The sequence below is a fragment of the Pseudophryne corroboree genome, chromosome 12 (assembly GCF_028390025.1).
Source record: "Pseudophryne corroboree isolate aPseCor3 chromosome 12, aPseCor3.hap2, whole genome shotgun sequence".
NCBI classification, from domain to species: Eukaryota; Metazoa; Chordata; class Amphibia; order Anura; family Myobatrachidae; genus Pseudophryne; species Pseudophryne corroboree.
In genome coordinates this window covers 141,019,200-141,029,886 of record NC_086455.1, presented here as the reverse complement: position 1 = coordinate 141,029,886, position 10,687 = coordinate 141,019,200, and the positions used below count along the sequence as shown (strand labels likewise).

The 10,687-nt window shown below is 44.7% G+C and overlaps 1 pseudogene; it reads left to right on the top strand.

The window, feature by feature from the left end:
- Positions 1-5,848: 5,848 nt before the first annotated feature.
- Positions 5,849-5,967, top strand: LOC134981689 (5S ribosomal RNA; annotated as a pseudogene).
- Positions 5,968-10,687: the final 4,720 nt, after the last annotated feature.

The window sequence follows — 10,687 nt, the reverse complement described above, 5'->3', positions numbered from 1 at the left end:
GGGGGGGGGGGCGCCGAAGAATTTTTTGGCTTGGGGGAGAAAAACTTCTAGTTACGCCACTGGTGCAGAACCTAGTTGACAGAAAACATACGTGATTATACCTGCTATCTGATAATTCCAGCTACAGAGCCACTTTTCACATTTTCAAATAGAAAATTCAACATGACATTAGAGTTTTAGGGGAAAAGGAGTTGTAAAGGGTACAGGAGTTACTGACAGTTGCCCAGTTCATCTCCACCATTAGGGCTGTCCTACTTGTAAAAAGCAATAGATAACTGAAGCTGAGGTATTCCACACTGCAGCAAGTCACATACACAGAATTTAGTATTCTCTGGCAATATAAATTGCTTTAACCTTAAGAGAATGTAAGAGAGTTCAGGTTTAGTAGCGCTATACCGGCTGGGGAGAACGGCAGAGCCAGCTGCAGTATGTACATCAGTCTTTGTCACTCTGAGTCTGTGTGGCTGCGTAGTATGACTGAGCGGGTCATAGTCTGTATATTAGCAAGATTTGTGGGCATAAGAGTAAAGGCTTCTACTCATTTCATTGCCATTTACTGCACCAAACTGAGAGAGACAACAAAACCCTTTCTGCACAGTCCCCGAGAGTGTACTGTATATCACAAAGGTTTTAGGCAGCGTGACAGCATATGTGACTCTACAAGTTTTGTTTAACTATAAGGACAGAAGGTACTGCTAAGAATTGTAGTTCCTTAACAGCTACAGAGCAGCAGGGGGATCCAGTTTCTAGGTCGACACTATCTAGGTCGACCACTATTGGTCGACAGTAACTAGGCCGACAGGGTTTCTAGGTCGACAGTGTCTTTAGGTCGATATGTTCTAGGTCGACAGGTCAAAAGGTCGACATGAGTTTTTCACTTTTTTTTCTTCTTTTTTTGATCCTTTTCATACTTAGGGATCCACGTGGACTACAATTGGGAACGGTAACCTGTGCCAAGTGCAGCGGTAGCGGTGTGAGGCACCTTTCCCGAAACATGGTGAGCGAAGCGAGCCATGCGAGGGGACACGGTGCACTAATCGGGGTTCCCGGTCACTTTACGAAGAAAACGACCCATAAAAAACTCACTTTGACCTTTTGACCTGTCAACCTAGAACATGTCGACCTAGAGACCCTGTCGACCTAGAAACCCTGTCGACCTAGTTACTGTTGACCAATAGTAGTCGACCTAGACACTGTCGACCTAGTTACTATCTACCTTCCATACCACACCCAGCAGCAGGATGCCTAATTCTGGTTGCTGTCAGGATCAGTTTGACAGCTTATCAGACGTCGAACAGGCCCACAGGGGTACAGGGGAACCACCGGTAGGCCCCACTGCCTGAGGGCCACTCCTTCCTCTAGGAATCAGGTTCCAGACTGTGCACATGTATTATACATGGTAGATATGTTGAATTACACTGCACTACTGTGTTTTTCAAGCCTCTGTGGAGGCTGGCCACACCCCCTTTGTAGGCTGGCCACACCCCTAAGTATGGGCCCCTATAACTGCATCCTCCCGGTGGGCCCTTCATGTCCCAGTCTGACACTGATCAGAAGTGTCAGAACATGCAAGTAAGCAACATGGCCAAACTCTGTCAAACAATTTGTGCCAGCCTGAAATTATATTGTTATAATCTGACTACCGTGAATAAATAATCATCTGGAACACAGGTACTGTAATAAATCAGTGAAGTACACTGCACACATTTTAAATCTGCATATTCTTTAATATAAAACTACTGTATAGCACAGACTACTATATGCCAGTATAAAAGGTATAAAATATATATACATGGCATGCATGGTATCATGAAAACTGATATATAACTAAAAGCATTGTATTCATGGTAGGGCACAGATGTGTCAGGATTTGTTTTCATAAACAGCGCAACGCAGGGCCCACCCAGCCGTGGAGGATTCCTTGGATCACTACGTACCTTCTCCGCTGCTTGGTGAACTGGTCCTGCATACAGATGAGTCCTGCTCCATCTGTATGGGAAATAGGTCGTGTATGGCAAACCAAGCCAAGTTCTATGTACAGCAGGCTAAACTGGCCCTCATATACAGGCCAATTTACTCCTCATTATTAACCCTTAGTTATACAGCATCAACATTTAATACAGCACTTTCTATATAAAGGTAAGGCATTGCTGCTGTGTAGCTTGCAATCGAATACAAACAGTTTCAACTTAGACATTAAAATAACCTATCAGTACTAGAATGTGGAGAATAGGAGGTAACTGACCGGGATGGTGTCAGGATCCCAGCTCTTGGGACGTCGGAAGTCAAAATACAGACAGTGGCATGCCAACGCTCAGTATCCCGACCCCAAGGTGGTAAGTAGACTAGTCCTACTCCCCAACCCCCCTAATCCCCCTTCCCCGAAGCCTGACCCTAACACCCCCTTCCCCCAGGGAGCGTAATCCTAACCTTTCTGGTTTTGCCTAACCCCCCTTTCCCAAAGCCTAAATTAACACCCCTCCCCCAGCAGCCTAACTCTAGCCCACCCTGGTGGTGCGTAACCCTTCCTCCCTGTAGCCTAGCCCTAACCTCCCCCAGTCTAAGCCTATACCTCCCCCCCACAGCCTAAACCTAAACCCCTTCCCCTATGGCTTACCAGTACAGAGTGGTGGCAGATCTCGGTCAGGATTCTTGCCGTCTGGATCCCATTGCCGGCATTTCAATCCATCTTGGAATGCCGGCGTCGGCATTCTGAATATTGTCGGGATTCCGGTGTTGGGATTCTGAATGCCGGGATTCTGAACGCAGGAATCCTGACCAGATCCCGACTGACTACCCAGAGACAAAGGGAAAATTGTACATTGTACTGGAGTATCCTAGCTCAAACCTTCAAGGCACATTAACAGTCCAGCTCTTCTCTGGAAGAGGAGGCAATTATGATTTATAGTGGATATGCACTCCTTTCATAAAATAGCACTCTGCTTTTTCGCATCTTTGTTTTACATTGGGCTTCTAAAAAGATGCAACTGGAAAATCCAAATTATACCCCATTAAATTACAGGATGAGCCCTAATTTACAGTATGTCACTTTAGAGCTGTTGTAAAAATCAAGTCCTTTGGTGGTTGAAGATAGGCCACGATTTCCTGTGCAAAACAAGAAAAGCCCCCAAAATACAATATTCATCCTGTTATCTCATTTTAATTCTCTCTCTCTCTCTCTCTCTCTCTCTCTCTCTCTCTCTGTACAATAACATTTCATTATGGACACAACAAAACCATGACTTATCCAATGCCTACCCTACCTTGTCAGCCTATCAAAAGATCAGCAATTCTATGACAGTCTCAACCAGCACATTTGATAAAGCTACCAATAAGTAGCAAAATGAGTCAGATGACTACATTCTGGTCAATGGGCAAACTTGTAAAGAACTCTGGCTTTACCGGTTGGACATATCGCAATCATTTAAAACATCCAGTGTGCATACTGTGGACTAAGGGCTACCATTCACCTTTCGTTAGAGTTCACTGCTGCTTGTGCATCGCAAATTGGAACCCCAAAGATCTACCACAGGACTGGTAATTATCTACCACAAACTGAATTTCTGCTCCAGTAAGGCTAACAGCCCTTACCTTTGAACAGTCCACTGTTTACCAAGCCTGGGAGTGCACTGAGAAGATATTGTTTTTTAGGCCACCAATGAAAGTGGATAATATATGCCATAATCTTAATTGTATTATTAAATTGTAACCATTTTTAATCATCAAATAGTACTCATCTATTTTTGTAAATTTTTTAGCATTTGTCCATAGAACGCTGCTTATGCTTGTTGTATTTATTTGTGGAGACTATCTCCTTATTAACAGCAGCCTGGGAAAACCACCACAGTAGTGCCTGAGATTACATATACCATTTTTTGAGATATATATATATAAATAAATATATATATATATATATATATATACATATACTGCATATATACCCTTGTACATTCTATGAAAGTCTGTCTGCAAAGTGGGCCTGTGAGATACTAATGAGACCTGTGGCATGTTCAGGACATTATTATGTTTTTTTATTGTATGGTGGTCTTTAGAACGTTCTGTGTATTGTATATTTTCCTGTAGAATTCTCATTATATTATATATTAGACAGTAGGATGTTCTCTATATTGTACGGTGGTGACTAGGATGCTCTCTATTATATGGCATTAACTGGGATGCTCCCTTTATTGTAAACTGGTCAACAGGATTATCTTTGTTTTGTATGTGTGACAAGCTGCTATCTCTTAAGTCCTGTACACACGGGCAGAGATGTGTGCTAAGCAATCTGTCACAGACCGCTCAGCACACATCTCTCCCCCCACTCAACACAGCGCGATTTGTGCGGAGCGAGGCGGGTGGATGGGGGGGCGCTCATTTCGCCAATCTAGCACCGGCGATAGCGACACGTGGGGCCACGCATTGCTATCGCTGGGGGGCATACACACGAGAGATCTGTCCTTAAATTCTAAGCAATCCAGTCAGATTACTTAGATTTTAAGAACGAATCTCTCCGTGTGTACCGCCCTTTAAATGTATTGAGGATATTCACAGATTAGATTAACTGGAACGTGGTAGATGAAGATGATATTGGTTTTCTTATCTTTACTCTTTCTTCTCTGCTCATCTTTCTGCAGTTTCTACCCACAACAGAGGGGCAAATTCCCCTATTCTCTTTATCTTTTATTCACACAGGTATTTTTCTTTTAGACTAACCACCGTTGTCTGCATTTTTTGTCCCTTGTCGTCGACTAACGAAATACAATATATTTCAATTTTGACTACACTCTCAAGAACACTTATTGAACTTGGAAAAGTTATACGAATAATATAAGTTAAAGACATTAAACACAAAAATATAAATACGCTAATATTATCTTTTTTTTTTTTTTTAGGAATGCTTGAATACATAAACTGATTCTCCTCTACGTCTCCTTGCAAGTGGAACAGGGAATTATATAATAATTAATTTGCTATTATGTTTAAAATGCACAACTCAAAGAAACGGTCTTACAAAACTAGGTTAATTAAATTTTCGCATTAAACTTCAATTAAACAACTAAATGACCAAGAATATTTTGCTTATAGCAGGCTTTAGCATACTATTATGCTAATAAATTACACAACCTATTCAATTTATATACAGAGTACAAACTTCAACAAGTACAGTCAATATTTCTTAATGTCTTTAGTTTATACTGCACTATAAAAACGTTCCCTTCTACAATTATTAGACTCTCAGTGTATTAATCTACAGTAACCTTGGTGGTGCACAAATCTCACTTCCTACAAAGTGGATCCTGACTAGTGCTGGTCGATGATTCCAATTGTCATTAGTTCTATATACTGTATAATTGGATTAGGAATATTACTTCTGTAATTCAATATAGTTGCCGATGCTCTTTGCAGTGGTGAGGGATAACTCTGTGGAATAACTCTAACAGTTGTCACGGATGACTGTTGCAATATAATTATTAGTTAGACAGTTGCAAAGTCTGGGCATTAAGCCAACAGGTAGCAATATTTTGCTTTAAATAATTCTCTCAAACTATATTGTTGTTAAAGTCAGCACTAAAAGATTACTCAGTCTATCCTTGGCAATAAGGGATTTATGATTCTGCACCAGACATTGAATTATGATGATAATAATCTCCACCAGATTGGAGAGCTAAGGCTCCGCTGCTCAGAATTTGCCCCTGCCTAACGCTGACAACAGATCCACTTTACTGTACTTCCACCTGGAGACCGTTTTGTGACTCCAGCCTAATTTTCTCTCTTGTCATACTTTACCCTAGACTTTGCTAGGTGATCTCTCATCATTGATCCTGGAGTGGTCCCAAGACTCTAACTTTTCTACTATCATACCACACCGTTAACGTCCAATGCCGTCCGATTTTGGAAGCTAAGCAGTGCTGGGCTTGGTTAATACTTGGATGGGAGACCTTCTGGGTATACCAAGTGTAGTAGAGATTTGTGAAAAACCTTAATACTCTGTGCCTAACACTGACATCACCACTTATCTTCTTTCACACTGGAACCTGACTCACATGTTAAGGAACTTAAGATTTCATGTTGACCCTATCAAGCACACACTAATCATTGCAATTACAAGAGTACCTGTTAGGCACTCTTCAAGAGGATAATGCTGTAATAATAAGGCTATTTGGCTTATGCACGTGAGCTCCTTGCTGATTGACCAAATTAAAGGTCTCAAGGAATTATATTTTTTGCTGTTGGTCCTAGTGATCACGATAATCAATAAACACCATCAGGGCATTGTATGTCATCATTAAAATAATTTTGAGCCACAGACTACCTGTTCTTAATCTGTTTTCTTAAAATATGTACCGTTTGTCTTTTTGGATACACTGATATTTATTAATCATTACTAATAAAAGTTATGTTTTCATATTTACCAATCAACATAGTCATTCTTTTCTAAGAGTGCACCCAAAAAAGTGTCTTTTTTTTCCATTTCTTATGTATCTCAATAAGGAGCTATTGTCAGAATTGACAGTTGGATATCGGTGCTTCCTTCCTGATATTTAGGTTTAACTGTGCTCACCTCTGCTACCTGCGCTGTTGGAATCCATACTGACTTTAGAGGTGTCAGGCAGGGGATTGGCGCTAGCTTAGGTGTGTGTATATGTTCCCACAGGACTCCTGCCTCTGGTCCTGAACCATGGGGTAGTGCTTATTGCCCATAGATGCCTGCGCCACTCACAGCTGTTTTCGTCTATGCTACACTGTCACACTTGGAAACAACCTCTCTGGATGATATATGCCTCAGTCTCCCCAATGCCAACTCCACAGTCTTGGCATCGCTGCTGGTCCTGCCAATGCTGTGGAAGTGGCACTGTAACACACTTCTACTCAGTTAGAGAAGCTGCATCGGTCCCTCTGCTATAATCACCAGCTCCTCGGCAACCACCTCCCAACAGCAGTGCTGACTTCAGCTCTGTACTTTTCTGGCCTGATGGGAGAAATGGCGGACACTGGTTTCTCCCTCCGCAGGTACTGTCCAGTAAAAGACATTTATAGTCGCTCTCCTATAGCGAGTGGCTCATGCTAACTCCTGCTGCTACTCAGAGTATGTTATAGGGGAAATCGGGTGGTATTCATGTGACCGCCGGTCAGCTGACCGACAGTCACATGACCTCCTCCACCAGCCCGACGGGTCACTATCCCGATGGTCGGCATGCCGACCAACAGGGACTATTTCCACTCGTGGGTGTCCACTCGCCGGTCCCCGCCGGGATCCTGGCGTTGGTATGCTGCCAGGATCCCGGCGTCGGTAAGCTGACCGGCGGTCAGGAGACCACCGGTCAGCCGTACTACACCCGGGGAAATCTGCTTCTAGCCATTATTTATCTAGAACAGTCTACAAAATTACAAGTTGAAGCCTGTTTGATGTTATTGGCAATGTTTTCACTTCACATCTTTTCCTAAGGTTTAAAACAGGAATGTTCAGATTGCATCCAATAGTCTGAAAAAGGCCAGAAAATTTCACTTTTTGTAAAATCTCCCTCTGCCGTGGTGGGGGTTGGGTGCAAGTGGTCGACACATATCATGTCGACATTCAAACGGATAGTCCCTGGTGGTCTAGTGGTGTTGTACCTAGTCCCAGCGGTTGCAGCAGCTCCAGCATTTTTTCCGGGCTTAAGCGGTCACTTGAGGATCAGTTTCGGCAGCAGTGTTCCAGTAGATATTTTACCCTCTAGCCATAAACCTAATCCCTACCATTAACCCTAACCCACCTCTAGTGCCTAACCTACCACCTCCCCTGCAGTCTAACCATGTCAGCATCCTCAGACTGTCACCATTTCACATAGCAACAGCTTAGATGTTAACATTAGCAACATAGAATGGCAGAGAAGAACTACTCAGCCCATCTAGTCTGCCCCTTTTTTCACCTTTTGGTCATGTACTAGCATTAAAATTGAGCGCTATGTTAGATTGTGGCACCTGTAAAAAAATCGATTTAATTTGTTAGTATAAAACAATATGTTTACAGCCTTTTTGGGATATATGTGTGGGCAACCAGTATTGGCCAATTCGATTGCTTTACCTGTCCCTATCTTGTGACATCTGCGGGATTCCTCAGCCTTTTTGCTCTCTCCAATATAGGTTGTCCACAGGTCCTGGTGTTTGTTAGCCGCATCAATGCCGCTGCGGTGGTCCGGGGAGCAATTTGATGTCACTCGGCAGGCGCATGACTGCCGGATGGCGATGTTGAAGTGTCCTGAGTGCTGCCACTGGTCACAAACGCATTTCACGTGTTAAACGCACTTTTTCAAGGAAGACTGGTGTTTGTTCACAATCAAATATTTACAGGGGATGCAGTTGAGTTGCTGGCAGTTGTAATCCCAGCGGTCAGGATACCAAAGCCAGGATCCCAACCGCTGACAATGCCGACAGCCGGAAACCCGGCTAACAGGGGCTATTCCCACTCGTGGGTGTCCACGACACCCATAGAGTGGAAATATAACCTGTGGTGAGCGCAGTGAGCCACCGAGTCCGCAGCATGGTGAGTGCAGCAAGCCCGCAAGGGGACTCTGTGTACTCTCCGCTCCCGGTATACTTACGGCCAGCATCCCGATTGTCGGTAAATCCTACCAGGGCCGCCGTCAAGGGGGTGCCCTGTGTACAGTTGTCCCGGGCCCGGCCACTCTGACAGAGTGGAGGGCCCGGGCTGCACACACAATATTCCTGATTGGCTGCCGGACCACGAGCTCTGATTGGCTCACGGGCTGGCGCCGAATTTAAGATAGACACCTCCGCTGGAGACGGAGGGGTAGGAGAGGCGCACGCTGCGCTCTCCTCCCCTTAGGGCCCTTACAGCAGCAGCCAGCAGGTGAGAAGCGGAGGGGGGGAGGCACTGTGGGGGCATGTGTATCGGCACTGGGGGCATATCTGGCACTGTGGAGGCACTGTGTGTGGGGGCATGTGTATCAGCACTGGGGGTAAATCTGGCACTGTGGGAGACACGGTGGGGGCATGTGTATCAGCACTGGGGGCATATCTGGCACTGTGGGGGCATGTGTAGTATCAGCACTGGGGGCATATCTGGCACTGTGGGGGCATGTATATCTGCACTGGGGGCATTTCTGTATCTGGGACTGGGGGCATGTCTGGCACTGTGGGGGCATTTCTGTATCTGGCACTGGGGGCAATGTGTATCTGGCACTGTGGGGCAATGTATATCTGGCACTGGGGGCAATGTATATCTGGCACTGTGGGGCAATGTATATCTGGCACTGTGGGGCATTTGTGTATCTGGCACTGTGGGGCATTTGTGTATCTGGCACTGTGGGGCAATGTATATCTGGCACTGTGGAGAAATGTATATCTGGCACTGTGGGGCAATGTATATCTGGCACTGTGGGGCAACATGTATCTGGCACTGTGGGGCAACGTGTATCTGGCACTATTGCGGTCATGTGTATCTGCCCCTCCCCCCATGTGTATCACGCCCCCATTTTCATTGGATTGGCCACCCCCCATGTGGCATTTGGCCACACCTATTTTTTGGCGCGCACGCCGACACAGTGCCTGTAAGAATTTTTTTCTACTTTATGGGCGGGGGGGGGGGGGGGGGGGAGGCCTGCCTATTTTTTCAGTCCCGGGCCCCATAATTTCTGGTGGCAGCCCTGAATCCTACTGATCCCAGTTATACAGTAGCTAAAAAACTTTATTATTCATTTGGAAAAAATTGAACTTCCGGACCGGAAGTGCTAAAAAACAGCGGGAACTGAATGTTTGGTTATCCTTACGTTAAGATAAAAATTATAGTCTTAAAAAAAAAATTATAATTAAATAAAGGTGCCGTTTTCTCCAAAGGAACAATAAAGTTTTGTAGCTATAAATATTTGAATCTAAACAATCACCAGTCTTTCTTGAAAAAGTGCGTATAACGCATGAAACTCGTTGGAGACCAGTGGCAGCACCCAGGACACTTCAACATCACCATCTGGCAGTCACGGCGCCCGCCTAGTGACTTTGGGGTCTATTTACTAAGCCTTGGATGGAGATAAAGTGGATGGAGTTAAAGGGCCTAATTCAGACCTGATCGCAGCAGCAAATTTGTCAGCTAATGGGAAAAACCATATTGCACTGCAGGTGGGGCAGATATAACATGTGCAGAGAAAGTTAGATTTGGGTGGGTTATTGTGTTTCTGTGCAGGGTAAATACTGGCTGCTTTATTTTTACACTGCAATTTAGATTTCAGTTTGAACACACCCCACCCAAATCTAACTTTCTCTGCACATATTATATGTGCCCCACCTGCACAACACATGGTTTTGCCCATTAGGTGACAAATTTGCTGCTGCGATCAGATCTGAATTAGGCCCAAAGTACCAGCCAATCAGCTCCTAACTGTCATGTCACATGCTAGGTTTGAAAAATGGCAGTTAGGAGCTGGTTGGCTTGTACTTTAACTCTGTCCAGTTTATCTCCACCCAAGGCTTATTAAATAGACCCCTTTATCACATTGCTCCCTGCCCCACTGCTGGACGCAGCGGCATTGAAGTGACTAAACACCGGCAGCTGCGGACAGCCAATATCGGAGAGACCGAAAAGGCTGAGGTATCCCGCAAATGTCACGAGTTAGGCACAGGCAGGGACAGGTACATCAGCCGGATTTGCCAATACTGGATGTCCACACATATACCCCAAAAGGGCTGTAAA